This window comes from Phocoena phocoena, chromosome 15, assembly GCF_963924675.1.
Source record: "Phocoena phocoena chromosome 15, mPhoPho1.1, whole genome shotgun sequence".
Lineage (NCBI taxonomy): Eukaryota > Metazoa > Chordata > Mammalia > Artiodactyla > Phocoenidae > Phocoena > Phocoena phocoena.
In genome coordinates this window covers 49,176,478-49,199,391 of record NC_089233.1, presented here as the reverse complement: position 1 = coordinate 49,199,391, position 22,914 = coordinate 49,176,478, and the positions used below count along the sequence as shown (strand labels likewise).

Sequence of the window (22,914 nt, the reverse complement as noted above, 5' to 3'; positions counted from 1 at the left end):
CACCTGGGCTAGCCTACTGGAGATGAACAGACCATGAGGAGCAGTGCTGAGCTACTCCAGTTGACCATCCTAGACCAACTAGCTTCCAGGCACCCCACCTGGCCTAGAAGCAGAGTTGCACAGCAGACCCAGAGATTCAATGGAAGCAATAAAGGTTGTCTTAAAGCCACTAATTCCTAGAGTGGTTTATTACTGAGAGGTATTAGATATACCTGATATGTTAGGTACAGATAATCAACAATGACTGGAGTAGAAAACAAGGTGGGAAATTTTTGTCATGAATGTGAGTTAGCTCTTATACTGGCAGTAGGATGTTGAGTGCAAGAGTTAAACATATTAAATAAATGTAGGCATCATAGAAAAGTTTTGTGATCCCATTGTCAGAGGTGTTTCTCTATTAGGAGATTTTCTAAACAATCATAAAGTAAAAATTCCACAGAACAAATACAGAAGTGCCAACACACAACAGTTCTCACCAAGCACTGAAGTAAATCTTTACCTGGAATTGTCCATGTTACATCAGAACTCATGGCCTGAATAATCAAAGCTTGGAATTTTATCAGCAATTGTTAATTTTATTAAGAAATACTAGTAATGCACATGTGCCACGTATGCTATATATGCTACACCGCTAGTATGTTTCAGCATGATTTTTAAACGCTATTGGTTTCAAGTAAAGAACAACTGACACTGGTCTCATAATATTTAAGTTTTGATAATGCCTTAAATAAAACTAGTGATTCTCAAACTTAGTTGCATATTAGAATCACCCGAATTTCTTTTTTCATCCCAATGCCCAGGTGATGCCCTAGAGCAAATACACTAGAATCATGGCACCATGACACAGGCATCAACATCTTTTCATCTTTTCTCAGGTGATTCCAATGCGCAGCCACTTTTGAGAACCAACAACCTAGTCCTAGATCTGTGCTGTCCAGCTTGATAGCAACTAGTCACAGGTGGCTACTAATTATTTGAAATTGCAGTCTGAATTAGGATGAGCTGTAAGAGGAAAATACAAACCAGATTTTGAAGATGTAGTATGAAAGCAAATGTAAAATATTTCATTAATAATTTTTTATATTTATTACATGATGAAATGATAATATTTTGAATATCTGGATTAATGCATTATTGAAGTTAATTTCACCTGGTTTTACTTTTTAAAATGTTACTAGAAAATTTTAAATTTCATATCTAGCTCAAATTTGTGGCTAACATTTCTTTCTTAGCACTGACCTAGACTGTCCCATTAAACTAGAATATAAGGGATATAAATAATTTTAATATTCATGTGACTTTACAAAACCTTGCTTAATGTAGCATGTGTTTACATTCTGCAAAACTGGATATAATTTTCTGTAGTGTAGGAGGTTCATTTTTAAAGAAACAACCTTCTATAACCCAGTACTGGGTTTGTCGCACTGTTTTTGTCGTTGCTTATGCAAAATAATTTACATGCATTCAATTTTTATGATTATACTCAATTTAATATTTTAAATGTCATATTGATGGAACGTTTACTTAGGATTTAAAACTACAGGTCTAATTAAAATGTACAAAAGTCATCTTATTGAAAAGTTGTGTGTCAATGACATTTTGTCAGTGGGATAAAATATTAAAGGGAGGTATAACTGGAAAAAATAATAGATATTGTGCCTGCTAGCCATTTTATATTATATTTTGATTTTTCATGATCAAATATCCTTATAATAAGAAATACTTACATTGCCATTCTCTTTACTGAGTAGGCAACATTCTACTTGTGATACTCACCAGGTTGAATTCTTTTGAATAGTATTAATTTTAAAAAATCATGGAGAAAAAAAAATCATGGAGAGAGGATGCTGTGTATAAATCTGTAGTGCAGAGCTGTGTATTAGTTCTAATTTTAAACCATTTAATGTGAGCACATTGGTTAATTCTGCAAGGCACCATTCCAGAGTTGGTAATTTTTAAAAAAATTTGGCCCAGGATTTATTTTAACTTATTTCACATCTCCTATTATCATCATTATTATTCATCAGATGATAATTAACATCCATGGCTGGAGGCTATTCCTTTCAATTTTATTAAAACTCTTCCTTTTCTAGTATAGAGTTTCCTTTAATCCCAGATTAATTTATTTCCCACTCACTGTGGCAAAGCTCCTGAAATGAATATATTCACAAATTCTTATAATAAAATAACATCCTGATTATTTAAAAATTACTAAAATGCTGTGTATTTCCCCTAAATCACTTGCTTTTGTCAGTCCTGCAGTTGGCTTACTCTCATCCACAGTGGAATATCTCATTCTCAGCCAAAAGGAAAACGGGGGTCACATCATGACAGCCCTGGCTACAGAACAAACATGATGGCCATCTCTGTCCACCTGGCTCATGGTTTCCAACTCAATTATTCCTTGTCCTTTTATGAACTCCAATCCCCACTGTTTGTTATTGTCATGTTAGATTTTTATGTATTCTCCTCATAAATCTTCATGAGGTCAGGGGAATTTACCTAAGTAAATTTTTTTTTAACTCTAAAGTTAAATTCTCCTTTAAACAAAACAACAACCATGACGGAAAAAGAAAGAGGAAACTAGGAAAAGAGGAGCTTTTACCTCTGAATGGCTTGTAAAGGCCCCTGCTGCCTCACCCTCTCTTATTATACCCTGTAAACTCTGAACTGAAGCAAGTGAGTCAGGGGAATGAGAATGTTATTTTATTTAACACTTACCAGCTTTGTTCAAACTTTTTTTAAAAGATGCTACTCTACCCCATTGGCTTGTGCCAAACCAAACTGTGCAAAGTACAACTGGCTCAATCATTTATGCCCCTCCTAAGGTGCTTGCCACGTTCTGCCTTACATTATAGCTATGGACTCATAGGCTCTTTGATCAATTCCCCGAGGGCAAGGAGGTTGCCTAGTACATAACAAATGGCAATATCTATAGATTAAATGGAATATCTTATCCATTTTTGCATGCTCCCAATAGCTACAGGATTGCCCCAAAAGGGATTCAATAAACACACTGATTGAATGCTACATCATGCATCTACTCTGAGACTAAAAATTATTTCCAGTGTAAACTCTCCTTAGGTTGCTCCATCCTAGCAGCAAGTAGTTAATTGTACTGGCACTTAAATTGAAATAAAATGTTCAGATGTGAAATCATGTCACTGCTTTGCATGTCTGGTGTTTTAAGAGTACAACTAGAGTCTATCTTTAGGCTCATTAGGCATTTATTTGAAAATAATTAAAATATTCATATGTATCACCTTTTTGGTATATCATAGCTAGGGAGACCAAAATTGTGTTACCTCCTATATCAATTTTTTAAATTTAATAGTATTACCCAGTGAATTGAGAAAATCTCACAGTGCCAATATCCACACTCTCTCCTCTTTTGGTTTCTGCCTCTGGTATTCATTTACAAGTAATAGCAGTTGCCATTTATTCAGACCCTAGCATGTGCTGGGTGCTTTACCCATTTTTATTTAATTTGTCATAACCTTATAAGTTAAAGATTATAATCCCCATTTTTCAGATTCAGATAATAATTAACTCATGTAATCTTCATAACCTCGCAAGGTATATTAGTCAGGGTTCTTCAACTAGAGAGAGAAAGAGAGAGAGAAAGACTTATTTTAAGGAATTAACTCACATAATTGTGGAGGCTGGCAAATCCATAATCTGCAGGGTGAACCAGTAGGCTGGAGGCCCAGGGAAGAGTTGCAGTTCAAGTCCAGAGGCAGTATGTTGGCAGAATTCCTTTTTTTTTTCAGGGGAGGTCAGTCTTTTTCTATCTGGGCCTTCAACTGATTGGATAAGGCCCACGCACATTATGGAAAGCAATCTGCTTCACTCAAAGTCCACTGACTTAAATGTTAATCTCACCTGAAAAAAAATACCTTCGCATAAACATCTAGACTATGTTTGACCAAATATCTGAGTACTGTGGCCTGGCCAAACTGACACATAAAATTAACCATCATACAAGGTAAATATTATGATTCCATGCTACTGTAGGGGAACAAAACTTGCCACCCCAAAATGTCTCTTTGGTATGCAGATTTTTTTAGAACTGAAGACAATCAAGGCCCAAAAGACTCAGGAAGAAATTCTGACCTTCCCCCCCAATTGCCTACAAATTTTAGATATAGGGCCTATTCCAGGAGATACCTGCAAAAAATATGGGCTAGGGATGGTAGGGGAATAGGGCTTAGAGATCAAAGTCCACTCTGTGTCCCATTGTCTCTGCCTGACCCAGCAAACAGTTATTTACCAAACATGTATATGAATTGCCTTCTCCCCCTTTCAAGTCCCAAACCACGACCCACAGCATCTTCTTTTGCCTTTAAACTGAAGATAATATTTAAGATAAAGGTGTCAGTCATTTTGGTGTGTTACTCCGTTTTCCTGGCTCTCTGCCATGCACATATGTTATTAAACTGTTGTTTGATTTTCTTCTGTTAATCTGTCTCAATTGAATTCTTACACCAGCCAGAAGAACCTAAAAGGGAAGAGGAAAATTTCTTCCTCCCTGACATTACAGACGAACACAGTAAGGCTCACAGATATTGAGTAATTTGCATGACATCAGACAGTTTGTTTCAGAGCATCTGGACTTTATAAAAGGGGTTTTTGTTTTCCGAAGTCCATATATTTTTCACTACATATACTGTCTTTCAAATTAATGTTTTTTTAATTAAGTAGAAATGTATTCTCCCAGGACCAAACTCACGTTAAAAGAAGCATTTAGTGATTGTAGTTGTACATTTTAAAGGTCTAATTTATCCACTAATAAATATCTACCAAGGATGATGATCTAATCTAATGAAGTAGGTGTCTGTCATGAGAAACAATTCTTTACACCCAAACAGGCAGTGACAAAAACTAGGGAATCCTGTCCTTCACAATCTCACAATCTCTGAAAACGTTTCCATGTATTCTATTTCTGATGCCAACACTTGAATTCAGGACCCTTCTACTTCTACAGAATTTCACTGCTAGTCTTCACCTTATATTCCAAAATTCTGCATCTAATCAGACCGCCAGAAACACCAGACCCTTCTCCCTCACACCTTTAGTATTTATCAGTTATCCACTAAAAAAAGCTGAAAATTTGAAGTGAAGCATCAAAAATCTTTTCCAGACGAGCTTCAAGTACCCTTCCTGCCACCGTTTTTGCCCTTCACTATGAAAAACACATTCAGATTAAACTTGTCCCCAAGAAGGTTCATGAGCTCGTATATTACTTGATTTTTTTTTTCTCTCAGTTTCTGCCTTTGCGTTGACCTTCCTCCCAGGTGAGCTTATCTTCTGACTCCATCTCTTACCCTTCCAGGCTTCTCAAAGTTTTCTCATTACCCCAGCCAGAGGCAACTCTCCTTCCCCAAACTGCTTAAGTGTAGTTAAGGTTTGCAGTTTCAGGTACTGGATGATCTCTATTTATGCACTTTTCTCATCTGTTCAAAGAGAGGGCTGGATTCAGTGCCCGAAAAGGAATCCCAAAGCCAAATGCAATCGGTTCACCATTACCTGAGGATGCCCTGTGTTCTGCACAAAGGCTCTGCCGAAGTAGGTGCTCAATAAATACTTAACACCTTAATTGACGAATGATAACAGAGAAGAAGACTGCAACTTGTGGGACAAGAGCGAACTTGCTTCTCAGCGAAGGGTGACTTTTGGCCCTCTTCCACTTCCCTACGTTTCACAGATCCAGGGTCACAGCCCACTACGCCACCAGACCCTAGGAAGGGAAAGGCACTACGCATGCCCGGTATCCAGGGGCGCCTCCGGGCGCGCAGCTCGCTCAGCCCCGCCCCTCCCGTCGCTCGGGTGCGCGCGTGCGCGGCCCCGCGGAGCGTGCCCTGCGTGCGGGTGCCCGCCGAGCCCGCCGGGCGCTGGTTCCCCGAGTGCCCGGGCCGGGGCCTGAGGAGCGGGCACCGAGCCGGGGCAGCGAGCAGTAAGCAAAGCAGACGGCGGGCGCTGCCTGAGGCGACAAGGACAGCGAGCGGTGAGTGAGGGGACCGTGAGCGTGCGGGCGGGCGCCTTCGCGCGTGCGCAGCGTCGGACCGCCGGGCCAGGGGCGCGCTCCCGGCCGCGGGCCGGAGGGGCAGAGCTTGGCTGGGCAGGGACAGGGCTGCCGGCCGGCGTCGGGACAGGGGTTGTGGGGGCGCCCGGATCCCCCGTCCCGGCTCGAGAGGCGCTGGCCGCGCGGGTGGGGTTCCGGAAGAGCTCCAGGCGGGACGGTGCTGGCCCCGCGCGGAGGTCCTGGCGTCCGGGCCCGAGGGCAGGGCTAGCTGCAGCTGAGGACGCCGGGGAGGGGCGAGGCGAACCCCCCGAGGCTCCTGCCGGCAGTACTGGCGCTCATTGAGTGCGCGACCCCCGAAGGTGGCCGAGGTCCAAGGAGGGGGCGCGGCCGAGCAGCCTAGGCGTCGAGCAGGTGGCGGGGCCGCGCCCCTCTCCCGGGGAGGCGCGGGTTGGAAACGGGAGCAAAGTTCCCTGGAACAACTTTACTGGGGCGCAGCCTGCGGGGCCCGACCGATACCCCGGCCTTCGCCCAGCCCCGGTGGCCTCAGGACCCCCGCGAATGCTGGTGGGCTTCTGCGGGTTCAGTTTCCTTCTGGTCCTGGAGCTCGTGCTCCAAGTTCTGAGCTGTATTCGCTGCCAATTCGCTCTTAAAATAGATGGTGTAAGTTTGGTGTTTCGGTAAGAAGGATATTTGCTCTCTTGGGAAGAAAGGGCTTATGTTGCCAGTTTTTTTTTTTTTTTCTTTAATCTCAAAGAAAGTATTGTTAGGGCATACCGGGGACTCCTATTTATCAAGAAACCTATTGTCCTGTGTGTGCTTGGAGAAAGCCAGCTAATTTCTATTATTAGCAGTAAAAAGACAAAGGGAGATAACTGTGCTTTCTTTTTTCCTTTCTTAGAGTACTGTAGTTCCTAAAACTGGCTGCACAAAAGGATCATTGGAGACTTTTAAAACTGCTCAAAATTGCACCCCAGACCAATTAAAATACGGTGTGTAGTTTATAAAGTTCCCTCGGTGATTCCAATAGTGCAGCAGAGTTTGGGAAGCATAGGTTTAATTTAAGAAAGTCAAGATTTTAGTTTTGCGAAGTAGCATTCAGTTTGTAACTGATGAGACGAAACTCTGGCTTCGTTTTCCATAGACAGGAACTCACAAAGACTGGTTTGTTCCCGCCGGGGAGGGAGGGAGGGAAGCGCCTCTAATGGTTCAAACTTTAGCTGAACTGTATAATACGACTCCAGCGTCCAGACATTGTTCTAACTGGTGTTTTGAATTTCTTTTGGGCGTGTTGAATTTCCTAGTAGTAAGCCCACCTTCCTGACCCCTGCCGCGCCCAAGGGGTTTCATCTTCTTTTAACCCTCTTTCCTCCTCCCTCCCCCGTTTCCCCTCTTAACCATCCCCCCAGCCTCTGGGAAGATCCCCTCCCCCAGCATGTACCGAGTCTGAGGGGTGACTGCAGGTTACCACAGCAACGGGTCTTCCAGGGGAAGTGGACGGGTCTACCTTCGGTTTTCTGAATGGGACTCTAACTTTTCTAAAGATTTTGAATGACCCTTTTAAGTTCTTGGCCTCAGCTCAGGTAAGGGTGAGTTCACGCAATTCCACTTTTTCTCACTAAGTAATTTCAGAATTATTTATTAATGCTGTTGTATGGAATGATAATGCTAGCAGCTCTGCTGTTCTACCTTTACCAGTCTTTGCACTAATAACTTGTGTAACAAAGTTCCAAAAGAGGTGGAAGCAACTTTTTAAAATTTTTTTTTCCTTTGGGGCACAGAAATCTACGAAATATATGCATCATTTTTCTAAACTCCGAAGACATATTTAAGAAATTTTAAAAGTGAAATATAATCCTATATCCATGCAAAAACCTTTGCTAATTTGTGGCCCAAAAATGGCATTGTCAGTTTGTAAATTGTTTTGTTCCTAGAAAGTGCTTTGCCATGATTCTTTGCAAAAAGTTAAACCACTTGTAACGTTATACTTTAAAATAACAAAGGAAAGGCACAGTTTGTCTACAGAGTAACCCACTCCTTCCCTTCCCCAACACACACACATCCAAACAAAGATAATTTTTTAAAATGTTCATTCTTTTATGTTCAAAACAGATATAACACAGCCAACTAATTCCAGTTTACCTTGCAAGGAACTTTTAAAACTGTTCCACACAAAATAGTAGAGACATATTTACCTGTCTTTAGGCTTTTTGTTTTTATGAAACCTTTCCAACTTTACTGTGTAAATAATAATCAGAATTCGACCAGTCAGTTCAAAATGCTTATGGTAGTATAGTGACTCCCAGCATCTATTGGGGATTGCAGAGGTTTTCTTTACTCTTGTGTTATGTGCTAGTTAACTTTCTGGTTATCAAGCAGATTCCGTAAGGCTAATTTTCCCCATTTCACTCTGAGAAGAAAATAATAGTGGAAAATCCTCTCTCGTTTGATGGACCTTGTAGTTCAGCAGTAATGCTGTGCAGCTAAGGCAGTAACTGCTCACCTAATCTTTTCATTCCATGTTTAAAAATTGAGGCCTTCTAAGCATCTACAGTTGAGAATTTCTATTCTTTCTATGGTTTTTAAACATTTTAAAATGAAAAGCCATTGTCCTTGTTGTAGACATTTTGGGAATTACCAAAAAAAGCTAAAAAAATAAAAATCAGGGCTTCCCTGGTGGCGCAGTGGTTGAGAGTCCGCCTGCCGACGCAGGGGACACGGGTTCGTGCCCCGGTCTGGGAAGATCCCACATGCCATGGAGCGGCTGCCTCCGTGAGCCATGGCCGCTGAGCCTGCGCGTCCGGAGCCTGTGCTCCGCAACGGGAGAGGCCACAACAGTGAGAGGCCCGCGTAACGCAAAAAAAAAAAAAAAAAAATCACAGGTACATCCAGAAATAATCAACTGTTAATGGGATGATATGCTTCCATTTGTCCCGTTTTATTTGTCTGCGTATATATACTTTTAAGCAAAATTGGCACTTTAATTTCATTTGTATTTTTAAATGCTGCCTTTTCGCTTAATATATCACAGACATTTCCTATGCCCTTAAATCTTCTTTGAAAATAAGATTTTTAATGATGGGTATGCCAAAGTTTATTTAGCTAGTTTTCTCTTTTTTGACATATTTCCATTTTCAGTGTTTGGAGGTATGATATTAAATTCTGGTTGCAAATCCTAGCTTGGCCACTTCCGATCTAAGTGACCTTAATTACCTAATTATTTGATTGTGCTTCCTTTATCCATAGAATGGGGGTAGTAATTGTGCCGGCAACATAGAGTTTTGGAGCGATGGAATGAACCAGATAGAGGAAGGTCTTCAACAGAGTCTGGCAAAGGATGTAGGCTCAGAAAGTAGTAGCAGACACACAGGCAGAGCTGGGGTAAATGCCCTTGTCTGAAAGTCTTACTGTCTCTGACTTGCTCAGGCTAGATGTATAGCAGAATTCCTGGGGCAGAGGTGAACTCTTTTATGACTCTTGAGGCCTGTTGCCAAATTGCTTATGCCAGAACACATCGATGCCCTTACACACTGAACGGTCTTTCCATAAGTATCAGCACTCCAGTGTTTAATCTTTCCTAATCTTCTATAAAAATGTGGTCTTATTTTAATTCATATTTTTTTGGTAACTAGTGAAATTAGTAATTTGCTTTTTATTTGTTCATTTTGCCTTCTGAGAGTTGTCCAGGTACTTTGTCCATTTTATTGTTAAATGATGATTTTTAAAAATGCGTTAAAGTATCTTTTAATATAAAGAGATAATATATGTATAATTAAATATTCTATATATATTATATAACATATGCTCGTAATATAAGGAGCATATAATATAAATATGCTCTTAATGTAAAGAGCATTGTGCCTTTATCATATTTGTAATTTTTTTTTTCCTCCACAGCTCGTTATTTGTCTTTTAATTTACTTTATGGTGTTTTCCAAACAACAGGATATTTTTACTTTTATGTAGTCAGCTCTCTCCATCTTGTCCATTATGACTTTTCCTTGTAAATATTTACGTTTGAAAATATAAACAGATGTGAGGTAAATGAAACGAAAATTTTGGAAATATGTTAGACTTATACATTTAGTTCTATATTAGTACATGGATGTGAATTGTTTTACAGCACCTTCTCCTCCTGAGCCAGCCCATCTAGTCTACTAGCACCATCTGTTAAACAGTCCATCCTTTCCTTAATGGGTTGTGGTCTTCCCTTTATTATATTTTAAGATCTTGACTAGCTTTTGGGTCTGATTCTGTTTTAGGTCTTACTTATCTATCATTGACCTCTTATCTTAATCAATGTTAAATCTTTTTAAATGTACATTTAGAATATATAGAAGTATCTGCTAGAGGAAGTCACACTGTTCTTTTAAAAATCAGAATTATAGTCATCTGTCCTTTCAAATAAAAATTGTATTACTATCTTTATACTAATACATGCACATAATTTAAATCTAAGAATACTAAAATACTTATTGTAAAATAAGTGGTCCTCTATCTCTCATTGCCCTCCACCCATCCCCTTAGGCTCCTCAGTGTCAGTCTTTTGACTGTTACTGGTTTCTTTTTCACTGGGACCACATACGAGGTCTTTTCCTGTTGGGTTGATCAGAGGGTGGTCATCAGGCAGCACCCTGCGCTGAGGAAAGGGTCCAGCTGCCAGTGTTGGGGAGACATCTGGCTGGAGTCTTAGCATCTTCTTCACTTTGTGGAAGGTTCTGGTGCTCTCACAGTCCAAATACTTACCTGTTTTATCTACTCTCCCAAGAATCAGTCTCCGGTCTTGCTGGGCTCAGGCAGGGACTGTGGGCCATAGCTCCACAGCCAGGAGGTGGGAAGGGCATCCGGGAAGTAAGGCTGCTAACCTTATTTTAGCCCGCTACCCTTTCTCCAGTTTTGAAGCAAACTGGAGTGCTTCTCAGCTTTTCTCACTGGTGGTGGAGCATTTCACTCTTAGGGCTGCTGAGTTGCTACTTGTCCATCTGCTTTCCACTTTCATGATTTTGTTGTAATTTCCACTACAGTTCTTCAAGTCCTTGCATCTTTGTCTTCTGGAAATAACTCTTTTTTATTATTATTATTACTTTTTGCGGTACGTGGGCCTCTCACTGTTGTGGCCTCTCCCATTGCGGAGCACAGGCTCCGGACGCGCAGGCTCAGCGGCCATGGCTCACGGGCGCAGCTGCTCTGCGGCACGTGGGGTCTTCCCGGACCGGGGCACGAACCCGTGTCCCCTGAATCGGCAGGCGGACTCTCAACCGCTGCGCCACCAGGGAAGACCTGGAAAGAACTCTTTACTGCCATTTTTGTGGAGTTTAGAGAGAGGATGTGCTTGAATGTTTTGTTAAACATGCCATCTTAACCTGGAGTGCTCTGTAGATGAATCCTTAGAACTGAGAAATATCCAGTTATTTTGGTTCGTTGGCAAGGACTGTCATGTACATGTAAAGTAGTCAGTGTTTCTCTGAAGGGATGTGAAAAGTTATACAGACCTTCTGTCTCTTAACAGAGGTGTTTTGTTTGTTTACTCTTTATATAAGTCCTAATATTTATTGTTAGGGTTCTTCTTAGGTATTTATGTTTTTGTTGCTGTTGTGATGGGTTCTTCAAATTGCCTATTGCTGTCATAGACGGTTGTTGATTTTTGTAATTTTATTTTATAGCTGGTTCTTACTCTAAGAGCTTTGCAGGTTTTTCTCTTGGGTTTCCTAGTTACGTAATGACACTTGTGTCTACTTCTTTCTAATAATTATACCTTTTATTTTGGTTTTATGGCAGGTTGCACTAGTGTTAGCATTCTGGAACATTATAAAATACATCTGGAACATTATCAAATAGTAATGGCAGTAATGTGCAAACTTTTGTTCTTTGATAGAAAAAAACAGTAGTACAATATTGGCTTTTGTTTTATCATAATTCCTCATCAGGACAGAGGAAATCTATCCTTTTATTTCCAATTTACCTAGAGGTATTTTTATTATTATTTTTTAAGGGATAGGAATTGAACGGGATTCAATTAGCAGTAATCTGCTAATAGGAATTAGCAGATTACTGTTAGCAGCTACAGTTTATCACTGGTATTTCTTAACAGATCTACTGACTTGAGTCCCAAATATTAAACTGGAGTAAATCCTTCCTTCTGAATAATTCTTTAGAAAAATGAATTCAGTTTGTGACAAAATTAAAAGATAACATCACATTCAGTGGATATTCATGTCTTCTGTGGTGGGGGCTGTGTGGGATAGAGTCACCAGGGCTTTTTCAAAAGAAAATATTGTAAATTGCAGAATCCAACAATCAATTCTCCTCTTTACTCTTGGCAGCACTTGATATAATTGGTCATTCTCTCTTTTGATTTGATTTTTCTTCATTTGATTTTGAGGACACCACAGTCTCCTGCTTTTCCTTCTGTACCACTGGCTTTTCAGTCATTTTTTAAAAAACGTGTGTGGTTTCTTGTTTGTTTGTTTTCACACCAGCCTGTTAATTTGGAATACTTCAGGGCTCAGTTCTTGTGGGACTCTTGTCACAAACAATTGTAAGATTTTAATAAAGTACCATGTAGCTCCTTTAGACTCCCAATGTGTATTTCCGGTTGAAGTAGGTCTCTTAAACTCCTGATGCATATGTCCCAACTACTTTTTTGACTTCTTCACTTGAATACGTAAAATATACTTCAATTTTAAGGACTAAAACAGAATTTCTGATGCTCCTCTGCAAACCTGCTCTCCCTGTAGCCTGCCCTATTTTGGTGTCGGGGTAGCTCCATTTTGGGGGGTTGTTCAAGCCGAAACCTTGGAATCATCCTGACTCTTCTCTTTCTCTCCCACTTTACATCCAGGCTGTTAGCAGATCCTGCTGCTCTATCTTCCAGATGTATCCAGAATCCTGTCTTCCATATAAATCCAGGAGTTCAACCCCTTTTCTCACGTCTACTGCAAGCACCTTCCTCCAAGTCTCCAGCACCTGTTGCCTGGATGGTATGCAGTGGCCTCTCCTTTCTTCTTCCCTGCCTTCCTTTAATATGTTATTGACATAACAACCATAGGTTGCATATGCTTAAAACCCTTCTCTGGCTCTCCATGTCACTCAGAGTACAAGTCGAGATTCCTCATAATGATTCACAAAGTCTGACACTTTCTGGTTACCAAGACCTCTGACCTCCTCCCCACTCCTCTCCCTGCAATGGAATGCTCTCCATTCCAGCCATCCTTACCTCCTTGCTGATCCTGGAACCCTCCAGGCGCATTCCCACTTTTAGGTCTTTGTGCTGGGTTTTCCCTCTGCCTGTAGTATTTTCTCCCCAGCTGCATTCATGGCCAGCTCCCTCACTGCCTTCAGGTCTTCACTAAGCTACCAGCCACCTCGTCAGTGATGTTTGAGATGTTTGTTAATTCTTGAGGTAGGATTGTATTGCTATAAACTTCCCTCTTAGAACTGCTTTTGCTGCATCCCATAGGTTTTGAGTCGTCGTGTTCTCATTGTCATTTGTCTCTAGGTATTTTTGGATTTCCTCTTTGATTTCTTCAGTGATCTCTTGGTTTTTTAGTAACATATTGTTTAGCCTCCATGTGTTTTTTTTTACATTTTTTTTTCCCTGTAATTCATTTCTAATCTCATAGCGTTGTGGTCAGAAAAGATGGTTGATATGATTTCAATTTTCTTAAATTTACTGAGGCTTGATTTGTGAACCAAGATGTGATCTATACTGGAGAATATTCTGTGCGCGCTTGAGAAGGAAGTGTAATCTGCTCTTTTTGGATGGAATGTTCTATAAATATCAATTAAATCTATCTGATCTGTTGTGTCATATAAAGCTGGTGTTTCCTTATTAATTTTCTGTTTGGATGATCTGTCCATTGGTGTAAGTGAGGTGTTAAAGTCCCCCACTATTATTGTGTTACTGTCGATTTCCTCTTTTCTAGCTGTTAGCAGTTGCCTTATGTATTGAGGTGCTCTTATGTTGGGTGTGTATATATTTATAATTGTTATATCTTCCTCTTGGGTTGATCCCTTGATCATTATGTAGTGTCTTTCCTTGTCTCTTGTAGCATTTTGTATTTTAAAGTCAATTTTATCTGATATGAGTATTGCTACTCCAGTTTTCTTTTGATTTCCATTTGCATGGAATATCTTTTTCTATCCCCTAACTTTCAGTCTGTATGTATTCCTAGGTCTGAAGTGGGTCTCTTGTAGACAGCATATATATGAGTCTTGTTTTTGTATCCATTCAGCAAGCCGGTGTCTTTCGGTTGGAGCGTTTAATCCATTCACGTTTTTTTTTTTTTTTTTTTTTTTTGGTGATACACGGGCCTCTCTCTGCTGTGGCCTCTCCCATTGTGGAGCACAGGCTCCGGACGCGCAGGCTCAGCGGCCATGGCTCACGGGCCCAGCCGCTGCCACGGTATGTGGGATCTTCCCGGACCGGGGCACGAACCCATGTCCCCTGCATCGGCAGGCGGACTCTCAACCACTGCGCCACCAGGGAAGCCCAATCCATTCACGTTTAAGGTACTTATCGATGTGTATGTTCCTTTACCATTTTCTTAATTGTTTTGGGTTTTTGTAGGTCCTTTCCTTCTCTTGTGTTTCCCACTTAGAGAAGTTCCTTTAGCATTTGTTGTACAGCTGGTTTGGTGGTGCTGAATTCTCTTAGCTTTTGCTTGTCTGTAAAGCTTTTGATTTCTCCATCGAATCTCAATGAGATCCTTGCCGGGTAGAGTAATTTTGGTTGTAGGTTCTTCCCTTTCATCACTTTAAATATGTCATGCCACTCCCTTCTGGCTTGTAGAGTTTCTGCCGAGAAATCAGCTGTTAACCTTATTGGAGTTCCCTTGTATGTTATTTGTCGTTTTTCCCTTGCTTTCAATAATTTTTCTTTGTCTTTAATTTTTGCCATTTTGATTACTATGTGCCTCAGCATGTTTCTCCTTGGGTTTATCCTGTATGGGACTCTGCGCTTCCTGGACTTGGGTGGCTATTTCCTTTCCCATGTTAGGGAAGTTTTTGACTATAATCTCTTCAGATATTTTCCCGGGTCCTTGCTCTCTCTCTTCTCCTTCTGGGACCAATATAATGTGAATGTTGTTGCGTTTCATGTTGTCCCAGAGGTCTCTTAGGCTGTCTTCATTTCTTTTCATTTTTCTTTATTTTGTTTCACAGCAGTGAATTCTACCATTTTGTCTTCCAGGTCACTTATCCGTTCTTCTGCCTCAGTTATTCTGCTATTGATTCCTTCTAGTGTAGTTTCCATTTCAGTTATTGTATTGTTCATCTCTGTTTGTTTGCTCTTTAATTCTTCTAGGTCTTTGTTAAACATTTCTTGCATCTTCTCAGTCTTTGCCTCCATTCTTTTTCTGAGGTCCTGGATCATCTTCACTCTCATTATTCTGAATTCTTTTTCTGGAAGGTTGCCTATCTCTACTTCATTTAGTTGTTTTTCTGGGGTTTTATCTTGTTCCTTCATCTGGTACATAGCCCTCTGCCTTTTCATCTTGTCTGTCTTTCTGTGAATGTGGTTTGTGTTCCATAGGCTGTGGGATTGTAGTTCTTCTTGTTTCTACTTTCTGCCCTTTCTGTATTTCTGCTTTGTTAGTGTGACAATTCATTCTTTAAGACTTACCACTGCTACAGTTTATTTTATTTTGAACTGGAAACAGTCAGTACTGTTGGCCGAGACTGAATGGAAAGCATTGCCCTGCCTCTCTGCTGCTGAATTGCACAATATCCCTTAGTTGAGGTTGTTAATGGATAGCCCAGTTGGAAAACACACCTTGTTTTTTATAGTTCTACAGCTGGGCTGAGGACCTGTATAAGTATTTGTTTTCATTGTGAAGATTTTTTTTTTTTTTTTAATTGCCACCTTTTCTTGTATTATCCAGTTTTTCGGAAGTGGTGATCTTGCCTACTCAGCACCAGCAAACACACGTACTCTGTAGTAAGGGACTGAGTTTGGCCTTCAGGCATTACACTGTAGGTCTCTGGAAAGACAGGGCTCACATCTAGACCGCCACCTATTTTCATACCTTTGTTCGTGGGACGTGTAGTGGCAAGTCAAGTGTAATAGTCAAACTGCATTTAGATGTGTTTTGGGGGGCTTACTGGGGAATCACTTACATTCCTAGGAAGTCTAGAAAATGATAAAATTCTTAACTAGAGTTCAGCAGGCCTTTCTTCTTAAAATAGTCTTACTGTCCACATTAAAAATATGAGAAGGGGCACAGAAGCACCTCCCGCTCCAGATGCAGGTTCAGATGCCAAACCCACTGTTCTAGCTGGTGCTTCCTCTTTTGCATAGCCCTTCCCCCCACCCCCATGTAAGACACCCACCCAGGCAGGGGTGCATCCCAGAGTGCTCCCTCCCTGTTCCTGGTTTCTTCCCTCATCCCTCCTGTAGCCTCAGGAGATGAGGTGAGTAGGAGCTAGAAGCTGGCCCGGCTGCTGGAATGGGAAGGGCAGTCACTCCCACTCCCTATCAGTCTCTCTGCAGACTCCCCACCCCTCCCCCGAAGCATTTCAGCACATATTTCAGTAAATGCTGTAGAATATCTTTACAGGAATTAATAGATTTTCTAGTTAATTTAACACTATTCAACAAGTATTTCTTTGGGACTTACAGGATCAGCCCATGCTTACCTGACGTTGTGGGTTACTTTATTATCTCCTTTCTCCTGTCACTGCCATGAAAGACTCCTCAAAATGCCAAAATCAATCCTGAACTCTGGGCTAGTATACAGCTCCCGACACATTCTCAAAATTGTCACCAGCCAGTGTTGTGCTCAACCAGGTGGGTGTTTGTTAGGGATGTTGATACCTAATGGTGTTTGGGTTGGGTTATAGGAAAATCAGATGCTTGAGGTCAGATCAACCAGTATTTTGATTTTACAGTCTTTCTATAATAATATATAATTACTGAATGTAAGGTAACTAGGAGGATCACAATCCTACTAACATGCACAACCTCTAAAATCGTTTCAAGAATGAAGCTGAGGAAGTGTTTGAACACCAGCTTTTTAAGAAAAGGCAATTTTTAGGGCTTCCCTGGTGGTGCAGTGGTTAAGAATCCACCTGCCAATGCAGGGGACACAGATTTGAGCCCTGGTCCGGGAAGATCCCACATGCTGCGGAGCAGCTAAGCCCTTGTGCCACAACTGCTGAGCCTGTGCTCTAGAACCTGCAAGCCACAAGTGCTGAGCCCACGTGCCACAACTACTGAAGCCCACGTGCCTAGAGCCCATGCTCCGCAACAAGAGAATCTACCAAAATGAGAAGCCTGCACACTGCAACGAAGAGGAGGCCCCACTCGCCGCAACTAGAGAAAGCCTGCAGGCAACAACAGAGACCCAACACAGCCAAAAATAAATAAATAAATAAATAAATATATATGTATATATATGTATTTTTTTTTAAGCAGTTTTTAAATGAAAAGTCACTGCTGTATTTCCTTTGTCTGGACTTCTTCAAAGTCCTAACCTAAACTTTATTTCCAACACACTGTTTTCAATTATTATAGAGGAATATTTTGATATTACGTAATATCAAATACTGTACTATATAGAAATAGTATATAGGAAGATATTAAAATGGTGTGTTGGAGGGGGAGGCAGTTTCTGTCTAATGTGTGTCTCCAAATGAAGGAAAAAAGTGAACAGCAAATTCTCTTAAATGTTGGCAGCTGTGCTTACCTTGCAGAAGTTGCTACTTCTCATTTTCCTATAGTAGAGAGCAAACTATCAGAGAGAGAAACTTGCTTCTTTCTTGCTGGTTTATATGAAGCTAGAGACAGTTGTCTACTCAAAGTTCATTAAAATTTTTCTCTTTAGATCTTCAAAGAAGGTGTCAATTGATATACCTTGTACCTTGTATTTGAATTTTCTGAGGTTAGGGTGAAGCTAAGGTGCCAAACAATGTAATAGAACAAATAGAATATTAGCTCCTTGACTGCTGTTAATTTTTTTAAAGTATTTTTTAAAATTAATTAATTAATTTGTTTATTTTTGGTTGCGTTGGGTCTTTGTTGCTGTGCGCGGGCTTTCTCTGGTTGCAGCGAACGGGGGCTACTCTTCACTGCAGTGCACGGGCTTCTCATTGCAATGGCTTCTCCTGTTGCAGAGCATGGGCTCTAGGCATACGGGCTTCAGTAGTTGTGGCACGTGGGCTCAGTAGTTGTGGCACACGGGCTTAGTTGCTCCACGGCATGTGGGATCTTCCTGGACCAGGGCTTGAACCTGCGTGGCCCTGCGTTGGCCAGTGGATTCGTAACCACTTGTGCCACCAGGGAAGCCCCAACTGCTGTTAATTTTTTTTGTGTGAGAGATTGTCATTTTCTCATGTCCTCCATTCTGTCTACCTAATGTGCAAAAAAATGGTTGAGAATTATGCTCAGAGAATTAATTATTATTTTCTGATAGAGTAGAACCAAAAAGCAGGTATGTGTAAAAACCTGGCCTTGATCACTTACAGTTTTTTTTTTCTTTAAAGGATCTTCTTTGAAAACGTTTAGTAGCTTACCACAATCACACTTAAAATAAAATCCAAACTCCTTATGATGCCAGGTGAGGCATCAGTGGTTCCTATACTTTTTGACCTTAGGACTCTTATACTCTTGAATATTTTGAGAAACCCAAAGAGCTTTTGTTTATAGGGGTTACCTCTATTAATATTTACTGGAATAGAAGTGAAAACAGAAAAAAATTTAATGTTCACTTGTTTAAAAAATAAATATTTTGATTGAAGCTTATGAAGAAAATCTGGCCTCACACATATAGCTGGAAAAGGAAGGAGTATTTTAATAGTCTTTTCAGATAATGGTGGATATTCTATGATAACTTCAGCAAAACTTGAATGGTAATTTCTTAAAGGTTGATTGCTATGTGGAATCTAAAACCATCAGTGAACTTTTTGTATTCCTTTTATACTAAAATCCATTGATCTGTCTTGTACTTTGAATGGACCTTTTACCAACATGCATGATTCTGTAATGTAATAGCATTGTTATTAGAAAACATTGGTTCACTGAGTTATGCAGATCTTTAAAATGTTGACATGTTTTATTATACAATATAAAAAATTACATTTACCTGATGTCACCTGTGTTAATCAGAAACCGTCTTTAAGAAGTCTTGATAGCTTGGGAAGCTATCAAGCTCATGGTAGCAGTAATCAAGATTTCTAGAATTCTAACTTTTGCTTTTTCATTGGCAATAAATAGTCACTTTTCCTTGAAGTGACAGGCTCATTTCATTCATTTTTGAGAAAATGTCTGCTAAATACCTAAGTGTGAATAAGCATACTTTGCATATTTTCTCAAGTGCAGTGGTGTTCCATGAAAAAAATGGCTGGTTCAGCTCTCACACAAACATTTGCACACGTATTTTTTTTCTCAGGGCAACCGTTCTATTTCAGTTTCACCAGAAATGCTTTAAGCATACTTCCCATTTCATCACATAGAATATTAAGAAAATGTATACTCAAGGGCTGAGATTTAATAAAATCAACAGTTTTTACTACTGCATCTCATAGAGATTCCCCAATGAAATAATATATGGATTATGGCAAAGGAATGCACGGTAGCTAATCTATTCACACAAGCTGTTTCATCACTGTTCCTAAATCCCCCAGCCCCCACCCCAGGTGTGGGTGGGGAGGCATAGGGAAGGCAAGGCCACTTGACAGGTCCTTCGGTGCTGTTCACTTTGGCTGCTTAGGGTCCACTGGAGTGACTGTCCAGGCTTAGGAACCAGCAGCTTCAGTTGTGAAAAGGCAAGAGTCACAGAGCCTGACTGTGGACCAGTCCTTATCTGTTTAAGGCTCCCTTTTCTGTTGGGAGCAGATGGCTCCTCCTGTGATGGCTTTTGGTGATGTATCACCACTGCCACATGTCACAGAGAGGTTTCAGAGGGCCTCAGCCACTGCATCTACTTCAAGTACCTTCTGAACCAGTGCAGTTCAGAATTGCTTAAAATACTTAACACAGTAAGACACACACTTTAACCAACAGGCGCAAAGCAGTGTGTTTACTTCATCCCACCTTCCAAAAAATGTGCTTTTATAACCAGTTGAATTCGTTATTTAGAAATTCAAGCTATATTTTTTGCCAACACACAATTCAAGCCATTACATTTTAACAATTTGTTTACATTATCAACCCTACTAATGATTTTAAAAATCATTGCTGCTGGTAAGTTTCCTTTCATAAACACACCCACCCAGCAAGAGACTTTGCAGCCATGGCTAGGCTATTCAGCTCCTCCACTATTGATATGACCATTTCCATTTATGCTTACTCCAATAATGTAAGATGATATATAGACCGAAGTTGAGAATTCTTTATTTTGGGGGAAGAAAAATAAAACATGTGATTATTTAACACTCCAGTTTTTCTTAGTAAAGTGTTTCACCGAGACAGACACGTGTTAAGAAGTGCATTTTCCTGCTTGTGCTTGTGCCCTGCAGTAATCTGAAATGTGACATTGCCCATCTCTAGCAGTGTGGTTTGTTTGCAGGGTAGGGGTGAGTTTCTAGACTATTCATATACTCAGTCCTGAACACACAGGCCTGTTTTATTACTTTGTTTGAAGATTGGGTGTGTCTAATGTAGTAGAAATTCTTGCATTCAGCGTTCAGCACAGACGAAACACGTTTCAAAGCCACATATAAAAGTCTTCTTAATTATCCATTTTTTAAGATTATTCATATGACTGCTTTCCTCCTTTCAAGTGAATTGCTGAGAATTTATTATCCTTTCTAGTTCATTAAATCACTAAAATTCTCTACTGGTGCTATAAATAAATACGCCAGGCCATGAATTGAGACCAGTTGATAAAGGCAGCTTTGTCCTGGGTAACTGAGTCTTGCTCCTTATTAGCCCATACTTCTCTCTGACTATGCGTATATCTATTAAATTTTAGACTCTAATGAAGCGAAGCCTTGCTCTGAACACCTATGGGGACTTGCTTTAAGTCGTGCTTTAGTATTTTCAGTTGGACTAGATGCTAGATGGATGCAATGTTATAAAACCACGTTTGTGCTTAGACATGTTCGGGAAGCCTCAGGACACAGTTCACAGATGTCTCAGTTCTTTACCACTGTACCTCGTGTAAACCTGGCATCTCGGACAGCTGGAAACTTGACAGCCCTCGGTTTCAGACCATGTTAGCCCAGGACCAGTTGCACTCCACAATGCAATCTAAGGTTCTAGATGGACTTATAAGTGCTGGACTTGATCGTTCCTGTTACAGAATGATTGGAAGCCAGGTGTGAGTGTGGTGCTTTTATCTCGTGTTGGGAGGCATGGAGATGAGGCCCTTGGAGAACTTACCTAGCCAGACCACCTAAGGCAGGATGAAATGTGGGAAAGTGCAGCGTGGAGAGGCTGGAAAACCTTCCTTGTAGAGGTGTCTGTGGACTGCATTGTGAAGGATGGGTAGGCTTCTGACAGGTGGGCTGTAAGGAAGAGAGGGCAGGGAGGATGGCGGGAGGCAGTGGGCTCATTTCAGTTCAGGAATAGTTTTGTTTGCAAAGTGAGTGAATGAGGAGTACAAGTCACAGGGCTTGGAGTCAGGTCATGGAGATCCAGAATGCACTGCAAACTGTGGCTTCCTCTCGCTGAGAAAGATGAGACAGAATTTCTTCTTTTTTTTCCTAGATAGATGCTTGGTCTGCACTCCTAGCATGCTGAAGCAACAGGTGAGACCATCCTCCTTTCACATGGTAACCTCTTTAGGAAGAGCAGCACAGAGTAGTTGGTTAAGACTTGGCCACATGCTGGGACTCGCCTGGTGGCACAGTGGTTAAGAATCTGCCTGCCAATGCAGGAGACACGAGTACGAGCCCTGGCCTGGGAAGATCCCACATGCCTTGGAGCAACTAAGCCCGTGTGCCACAACTACTGAGCCTGCGCTCTAGAGCACGAGCCACAACTACTGAAACCCGCACTCCTAAAGCCCGTGTTCCACAACAAGAGAAGCCACCAAAATGAGAAGCCCATGCACTGCAACGAAGAGTAGCCCCCACCCGCCACAACTAGAGAAAGCCCGCGTGCAGCAATGAAGACCTGACGCAGCCAAAAATAAATGAATTAATTAATTATTTTTAAAAACTTGGCCACATGCCACTTAATAAATACCCCTTTTCATTTCCTTTTTATGCCATATTTTAAATTTTATGAGAGAGTATTACATTAAACAAATACTAACATCAACCAGGTCTCCTGTACTGAACTCTCAGTGGATCATGGCATCCCTACAGCTGGCTAGTAAAATGCTTATGTAGAGACCTGACTCCTTTAATTTTGATCACCCTTTTCAGAGACTGTCAACTCTTCCTTGGTTTGGTTCCAGTCATCATCAATACCATGGATCTTGTATGAGTCTAGGCAGTTCTTGACTGTGGTAAAACCGTTGCTTCTCTGAGTGTTACTTAAAAAATTTGGAGCACTAATAGTTGAGTGGCCACTTTTCGAAGATGTATTTTTGACTCGAATGCTTTTAATCTACTCATTTTACTTAGGTACACATGTAAATACTGTCTACCTATTGTTGTGTGATGCAGAGATTGGGGAAACCCAAATTTGAGAGCATATTTTCACGAATAGTCTTGACTTTCTAAATGAAACTTACTTGAGCATTATTTTATGAGCAACTAAATTTTATACTATACCTCCGGGCAGTTGTACTGACCTACTTCTATAGTAGCTCTTAATTAAAAAAACAAACAAAAAGAAAACTTCCTAATATATTATTAGAATTGAATTTTTGTTTAAAGTACCTCAATTTCTTAGTTCTGACACATGCAATGAAACTCTATATAGAAACCCCTCAACTTTTATTCTGGTTAGAACAGCATGAGAGATAGAAGCAACAAGGGGTACTTTATTGGTGCCAAATAATTATTTC

General features: G+C 40.7%; 1 protein-coding gene across 1 annotated transcript in view; it reads left to right on the top strand.

Moving 5' to 3' along the window:
- The first annotated feature begins 5,850 nt into the window (after positions 1-5,850).
- BTBD3 (BTB domain containing 3) overlaps positions 5,851-22,914 on the top strand; it is a 31,839-nt gene continuing 14,775 nt past the window's right edge. Inside the window, exon 1 of the mRNA XM_065892702.1 lies at positions 5,851-6,004. The gene's annotated coding sequence lies outside the window, so the exon portion shown is untranslated. The remainder of the gene's footprint in view (positions 6,005-22,914) is intronic.